The 7,249-nt window shown below is 51.5% G+C and overlaps 2 non-coding genes across 2 annotated transcripts; both read left to right on the top strand.

The window, feature by feature from the left end:
* The first annotated feature begins 343 nt into the window (after nucleotides 1-343).
* On the top strand, nucleotides 344-534 carry LOC114117118 (U2 spliceosomal RNA). Its single transcript, XR_003590903.2, has one exon. It is a non-coding gene; the product is annotated as a U2 spliceosomal RNA (small nuclear RNA).
* A 5,424-nt stretch (nucleotides 535-5,958) lies between these two features.
* On the top strand, nucleotides 5,959-6,149 carry LOC114117124 (U2 spliceosomal RNA). The gene has a single exon (XR_003590909.2). It is a non-coding gene; the product is annotated as a U2 spliceosomal RNA (small nuclear RNA).
* Nucleotides 6,150-7,249: the final 1,100 nt, after the last annotated feature.

The following is a 7,249-nucleotide window of genomic DNA, read 5'->3' as shown; positions in this document are numbered from 1 at the left end:
CGCGTGTCTCCACTAGCACCAAGGAGGAGCTCCCCTGCCGCCGCCCCGAGGCCGTCCCCAGGGAGCTGCCGTCCCGCCGGAGCCACGCCTTCTTGGCGACAGAGGGCGGGGCATGCAGATTCGAGGCGGCGCTTCCGCCCGAGAACCACAAAGCCACAGCGGATGCGGAATTTCTCGTTTACAGTGTGGAGAATCCAACTTCTGCTCGAGCGTCTGGTGTAGCGCCGCCAGAGCACTGTCAACGAGGCCAAGGAAGGGAGACCTGGAGTGAGCGGGGACCCGGTCACCCTGAGTGCAACATGCAGGACAGCAGGACGGCGACAGCGACGGGCGGTGCCACGGTATCGCTTCTCGGCCTTTTGGCTAAGATCAAGTGTAGTATCTGTTCTTATCAGTTTAATATCTGATACGTCCTCTATCCGAGGACAATATATTAAATGGATTTTTGGAGCAGGGAGTTGGAATAGGAGCTTGCTCCGTCCACTCCACGCATCGACCTGGTATTGCAGTACTTCCAGGAACGGTGCACCCCCTCGGGGACACTTACAGAGGTACCCAAAGACAGAAACTGCCCCTTTCCTGTAAAGCGTTTGGCTCTCTCAGGGAGGCTTTCAAGTCTGTCTACATGCTGATTACTGTAGGAGGGTAAAATGCCAACACTGGAGCTTAAAACTTGCTTGCTCTACCCAGTTCTCTAAGAGGGTCTTTTAGTTCATTAACCTAATTTAAGTGCAGGCGCTTTTACCCTTCATTCTCACTCAGGAATGAGATCTTCTGTCTCTACCCACCTGCCTTCTCCTGATATCTCTAAGGTTACTCCTGTATTCATGTCTTCTGACTTCAGGCAGTTCCCACTTAAAGCCATTTGGAGTCTAGGTTAAAATGATGGGCTTTATCCATTCCTCTGCTGATGGACATCTAGGTTGTCTTCCATGTCCTGGCTATTATAAACAGTGCTGCGACAAACATTGGGGTACATGTGTCTCTTTCTATTCTGGTTTCCTCAGTGTGTATGCCCAGCGGTGGGATTGTTGGGTCATAAGGCAGTTCTATTTGCAGTTTTTTAAGGACTCTCCGCACTGTTCTCCATAGTGGCTGTACTAGTTTGCATTCCCACCAACAATGTAGGAGGGTTCCCTTTTCTCCACACCCTCTCCAGCATTTATTGCTTGCAGACTTTTGGATCGCAGCCATTCTGACTGGTGTGAAGTGGTACCTCATTGTGGTCATGATTTGCATTTCTCTAATAAAGAGTGATGTTGAGCATCTTTTCATGTGTTTGTTAGCCATCCGCAGGTCTTCTTTGCAGAAATGTCTATTTAGTTCTTTGGCCCGTCTTTTGATTGGGTCGTTTATTTTCCTGGAATTGAGCTGCATAAGTTGCTTGTATATTTTTGAGATTAGTTGTTTGTCAGTTGCTTCATTTGCTGTGGCACATATACACAATGGAGTATTACTCAGCCATTAAAAAGAATACATTTGAATCAGTTCTAATGAGATGGATGATACTGGAGCCGATTATACAGAGTGAAGAAAAACACCAGTACAGTATACTAACACATATGTATGGAATTTAGAAAGATGGTAATGATGACCCTGTATGCGAGACAGCAAAAGAGACACAGATGTGTAGAGCGGACTTTTGGACTCTGAGGGAGAGGGCGAGGGTGGGATGATTTGGGAGAATGGCATTGAAACACGTATACTATCATGTAAGAAACGAATCGCCGGTCTATGTTCGATGCGGGATACAGGATGCTTGGGGCTGGTGCAAGGGGATGATCCATAGAGATGATACGGGGTGGGAGGTGGGAGGCGGTTCATGTTTGGGAACTCATGTACACCCGTGGTGGATTCATGTCAATGTATGGCAAAACCAATACAGTATTGTAAAAGTAAAATAAAGTAAAAATTAAAAGAAAAAGAAAATGATGGGCTTTAAACTCAGTCTGTGTGTGGGTCGTATTGGGATTTCATTTATACAGGTGACAGACTGACAGAGATCAGTGCCACTGAAGTTGCATTATTACTTGGAGTTATTATTACTTAAAAGAGAAAAGAGGGCCTCAAGTAAGAGCCACTGTGTCTTTTGGATACACAAGGCAGGCTGTTCAGGTCAGCACAAAGTTCAGATCATGTATAAACCGGAACGACTTCCCATATTATCTTCTTTCGTCCTCTCCCATTGACTCTGGCATTCGACCAAGATCTAGGTGCTGGGCGCTGATCTAAGTGCACCGGACAGTGTGGTGGGAAAAGCAGCCGCTGTGGGAATCTGCCCAGGTACCACGGGACAATTGCACTCATCTCTCGTGCTGGTAAAGTGAAAGTGAAGTTGCTCAGTCGTGTCCGACGTTTTGCGACCCCATGGAATGGGCTGTAGCCTACCAGGCTTCTCTGTCCGTGGGATTTTCCAGGCATTTCCTTCTCCAGGGGATCTTCCCGACCCAGGGATCGAACCCAGGTCTCCTGCATTGTAGACAGACGCTTTACCGCCTGAGCCACCAGGGACTCCTGCTAGTAAGGTTATGCTCAAAAATCCTCCAAGCTTGGCTTCAAAAGTCCCTGAACCCAGAACTTCCCGATGTTTAAGCTGAGTTTAGGGAATGCAGAGGAACCAGAGATCAAATCGCCAACATTATCTGGATCCTAGAGAAAGCAAGGGAAATCCAGAAAAGCCTCTACCTCTGTTTCACTGAGTCGGCTAAAGCCTTTGACTGTGTGGATCCATAACAAACTCTCAAAGACATGGGAATACCAGACCATCTTACCTGTCTCCCGAGGAACCTGTATGTGGGTCAAGAAGCAACAACTACTGAACCTTCCACGAACCTTCCACGAAACAACTGACTGGTTCAGAGTTGAGAAAGGAGTCCGCCCAGGCTGTTTCTGGTCACCCTGTCTGTTTAACTTCTACGCAGGGCACATCACGAGAAATGCCGGGCTAGATGAGTCACAAGCTGGAACCAAGGTCGCCGGGAGAAATCTCAACAACCTCAGATCTGCGGATGATACCACTCTAATGGCAGAAAGGGACGAGAAACTAAAGAGCCTCCTGCTGAGGGTGAAGGAGGAGAGTGAAAGAGCCGGCTTAAAACTCAACATTAGATTTCCCCGGTGGCCCAGCGGTTAAGAATCTGCTTGCCGATGCAGCGGACATGTGTTCAATCCCTGGTCCAGGAAGATGCCACAGGCCACGGGGCAACTAAGCCCCCGTGACACAACTACTGAGCCCGCACTCTAGAGCCCATAAGCCACAAGTAGAGAGTAGCCCGCGCTCGCAACGAGAGAAAGCCTGCACGTGTCAACAAGGACCCAGTGCAGCCAAAAACAAATCCATAAATAATTTGGAAGAAAAACGCCTCAATATTAAAAAAGAAAGAAAGAAGAGAACACTAAGATCATGACATCTGGTCCCATCACTTCCTGACAAGTAGAAAGGGAAAACGTGGAAGCAGTGACAGATTTCCTCTTCTTGGGCTCTCAAATCACTGAGGATGGTGACTGCAGCCAGGACATCAGGAGACGATTGCTTCTTGGCAGGAAAGCTATGACAAACCTAGACAGTGTGTTAAAAAGCAAAGACGTCACTTTGTCAACAGAAGTCCGTAGAGTCAAGGCTATTGTCTTTCCAGTAGTCACGTACGGGTGTGAGAGCTGGACCATAAAGAAGGCAGAGGCCGAAGAACTGACGCTCTGGAACTGTGGTGCAGAAGAAGACTCCTGAGGGTCCCTTGGACCGCAAGGAGATCAAACCAGTCCATCTTAAAGGAAGTCAACCCTGAATTCTCCTTGGAAGGACCGGTGCCGAAGCTGAAGCTCCGATACTATGGCCACCCGATGCGAAGAGCTGACTCCTTGGAAAAGATTCTGATGCTGGGAGAGATTGAAGGCAGAAGGGGTAGAGGGTGACAGAGGATGAGAGGGTTGGGTGGCATCACCGAGTCACCGGACGTGACCTTGGAACATCTCTGGGAGATGGTGAGGGACAGAGAACCCTGGTGTGCTGCAGTCCATGGGGTCAAGGAAGCATTGCACAGGACTTGGCACTGAACACTAGGAACAGTTTCGGCTAAGCGGGGTGCGAGAGAAGGGTTGGGGTTGGGGGCGGAGAGGGATAAGGCCTGGAGCAAGTGGGGTTGTGGGTAAGCGGAGTTAAAAAAGCATGTCCATATTTGTGTGTGTGTGTGTGTGTGTGTGTGTGTGTGTGTGTGTGTATGACATGTCTGTCTGGTGCTAGATACTCACAAACTCAAAACCATCTTGGGGCACAGAGGGGCACCTCTGGTGGCAGGAGGGAAGGGGATGGCTGAAAACGGGCCCACGTTAGGTTTTCTTAGAACCGAGATTTCCACCAGGAGATGACGGCTCAGAGAAGTGTCTGGCAAAGTCACTGTTTCTCCCTAGTGTTTGCCGGTTGAGGGCTGACTCCTGCAGAGGGGGTCTCAGAGCTAATTTGGCCGGCAGGTTATTAGGGTTCCCCGAGAAGTTGTGAAACAGATCACCCCTCCACCCTTTCCCTCCCACAGGAGAGAGGGAAAACCCAGGGCGGCAGGGAGTCACGGAGCCAGGAGCCGAGGCAGGGTCAGGTGAGGCCGTGACCCCAGGTGCCACCCACCCTTATAGAAACGCTGGTGCTGTGGGCCTGGCGCCAGCAAACCGGCGCATGTGGCACCAGCAACCCTGCGCCTCCAAAGTCGCCTTCCCCTTCTGGTGGCTTCCCCCTCGGAGGCGCCATCAGTGAGCGGGGCCTGTGCTCCAGGACCGGGCGAGGTCTTGGGACACCGCGGTCAACCCCGCAGGTCAGCTGCCTGCTAGCTGTGTGACCCCAGGGCAAGTGTCTTAGCCTCTCTGGTCTCGTTGATCACGACAGTGAAACGAGGATGGTAACAGCGTCGATCCTCTCTAGCGTGTCCAGTAACCAAGTGGGTGTGATCATAGCAAAGAATGCAGGGCAGTGACTGCCAGGTGGCTGTCTCGCAGGGCAGTCCCCAGGGTGGGGGCGGGGGGGGTCTTTCCGGGGGCTGTCTTTCCCCTCAGAACTAGAGAGTCGGTCAGGGGGAGGGCCGACTGTGCTGGTCTCACAGACCCTGCAGCTCTCTAGGGGCTTTGCGGAGAACGGAGAAAAGACGAGCGCGCTCTCCTGGTGATGTGAAAGTCGCTTAGCCGTGTCCGACTCTTTGCAACCCAGTGGACTGTAGTCTGCCAGGCTCCTCTGTCTGTGGAATTCTTCAGGCAAGGATACTGGAGTGGGCAGACGTTCCCTTCTGCAGATCTTCCCTACCCAGGGATGGACTCCAGGTCTCCCACAGGTCCCCTGCAGGCAGATTTCACCACCAGGGAAGCCCAACAATACTGGAGTGGGTAGCCTACCCCTTCTCCCAGGGATCTTCCCGACCCAGGAATCGAATTGGGGTCGCGTGAATTGGAGGCAGACTCGTTATCAGCTGAGCTACCGTCCCGGGCTCTCAGTTGAGGAGCCTGGCTGGGACCATGGGAAGGAGTCGGGTGTCCGGCGGCCTGGAGCCGCCAGAGCTCACACAGCTGCCCCGGATGCACAGCCACGACCCCGGGCTGACTCCGGGCTTCGAGAGCATCTGGACCGTTCTTGTCCTGCCGCTCCCGCGCCCCAAGCACGGTTCCCCCGCCTGTGGACCAGAGCTGGCACCTAGGATGCATGGGCAGAGCCTGAGGATGCTGGCCGCGCTCTCAGGGGTTGGAGGAGGGCGGGTCATGGACGCAGAGAGTCATTGCCCCGGGAAAGATGGGGGCCAGGGAGCCAGAAGAGATGTGAGAATTGACCAGAATGTGGAGAACAAGTTGTTTCACTGGTCTGGAGCGGACATGGGCTAGAGAGCCAGGAATCTTGACTGACGACTGACGGGTGACGGGCAGGTTGCTCATGGTGAGCTGAATGGAGAGGAGGGGAGGATGGTGGCTGCCGCCCGAGAAAGCAACGCTGCTTCTCCACCTTTTGGCTGAGATCGAGTGTAGTATCTGTTCTTTACCAGCTTAACATCTGATACCTCCTCTATCTGGGAACAATACGTTGTTAAGTGAGTTTTTGGAGCAAGCGGTTGGCATCGGAGCCTGTTCTGTGTTGCAGCACTTCCCAGGAATGGTGCGCTCTCTCCGAGGACAAAACCGGCACCCCCAAATGGTAGATTTGTTTCTTTTCTGGCTTTTCTCCTCGGAATATTTCTCTTCTCTTTTGTGTTTTTCACTTGGGCTTCTGTGGGGTTTGTGTGGCTTTTCCCCTGTCTTTGTTTTGTTTTCTTTTAGGCTGATTTTGATTCTTTCAGTTTGATTCAATTGCTTAGCTGTGCTTGGCTTTTCCCTGTCTCTATTTCCTGTGGTGACCCAAGGATGAAAGAGCAGATAAAACCTACGAGAGTCTTCTTGGAATGCAGGAACAGGAAAACCAGACCATTATCCTCCTTTCCTTCCCCCACGTTGTAACCATTAATGGATTTCAGGTCCTCTCGAGCAGTATAACCTGTCTCCCCTCCTACCGCACAGGGAGAAGACATTTGCCCTACTGTTTCCTCCAACCCAGTGTATGTGCTTCATCCAATCAGCAAATGACCTGCAAGACCCCCTGTCCCACTCCGTGTACCCTGGGTAAAAAAGTGGTTCTCTCCTGAGCCGGCCCGCTGTTCTAACAGCGTCTCCCGTTCTAACAAACGTCATTTCCCTCTCATTGTGTCTCATGTCTGGAAATTCTTTTCCAACCTGCGCCCGGACCGCGACACTTCCCTGTTCATCACTAACTCCCAGAGCTTGCTCACACTCATATGGCTGATGCCATCCAACCATCTATCTCATCTTCTATCCTCCCTTTCTCCTTCTGCCTTCGATCTTTCCCAGCGTGGGGTCTTTTCGAAAGAGTCAGTCGTTTGATTCTTTAACCTTTAGGTTTCGTTTACGAAGCTTCCCCCCACCACTCCCACCCCCCCCCTTTTTTTTGTTTTTTTTTTTTTTCATCTGCAGACTGGTTTCTGGAACGGTCTTTCTATTGTGCCATAGGAGTGAGTTGTTCCTGTCTGAACTTTTGGTCTTCTCCTGTGTACTCTGTACAGAAGGCGCTGTCCTAAACTCACAGGCCGCAGAGATTTTGGAAGCCCTGACACTCAGGTCTGAAGCGATCAGGGTGGGTGAGTCTCATCAGGCTCCATCCTCCTCTCTCGTGCCTCGGGCCCATCTCTTCTGTCTCCCAAAGTCCTCCATATCTCCTGAAACTCGGTTATCT

The sequence above is a fragment of the Ovis aries genome, chromosome 11 (genome assembly GCF_016772045.2).
Source record: "Ovis aries strain OAR_USU_Benz2616 breed Rambouillet chromosome 11, ARS-UI_Ramb_v3.0, whole genome shotgun sequence".
NCBI classification, from domain to species: domain Eukaryota; kingdom Metazoa; phylum Chordata; class Mammalia; order Artiodactyla; family Bovidae; genus Ovis; species Ovis aries.
The sequence above is the reverse complement of the archived record's forward strand: the minus strand, read 5'-3'. Positions and strand labels throughout refer to the sequence as shown.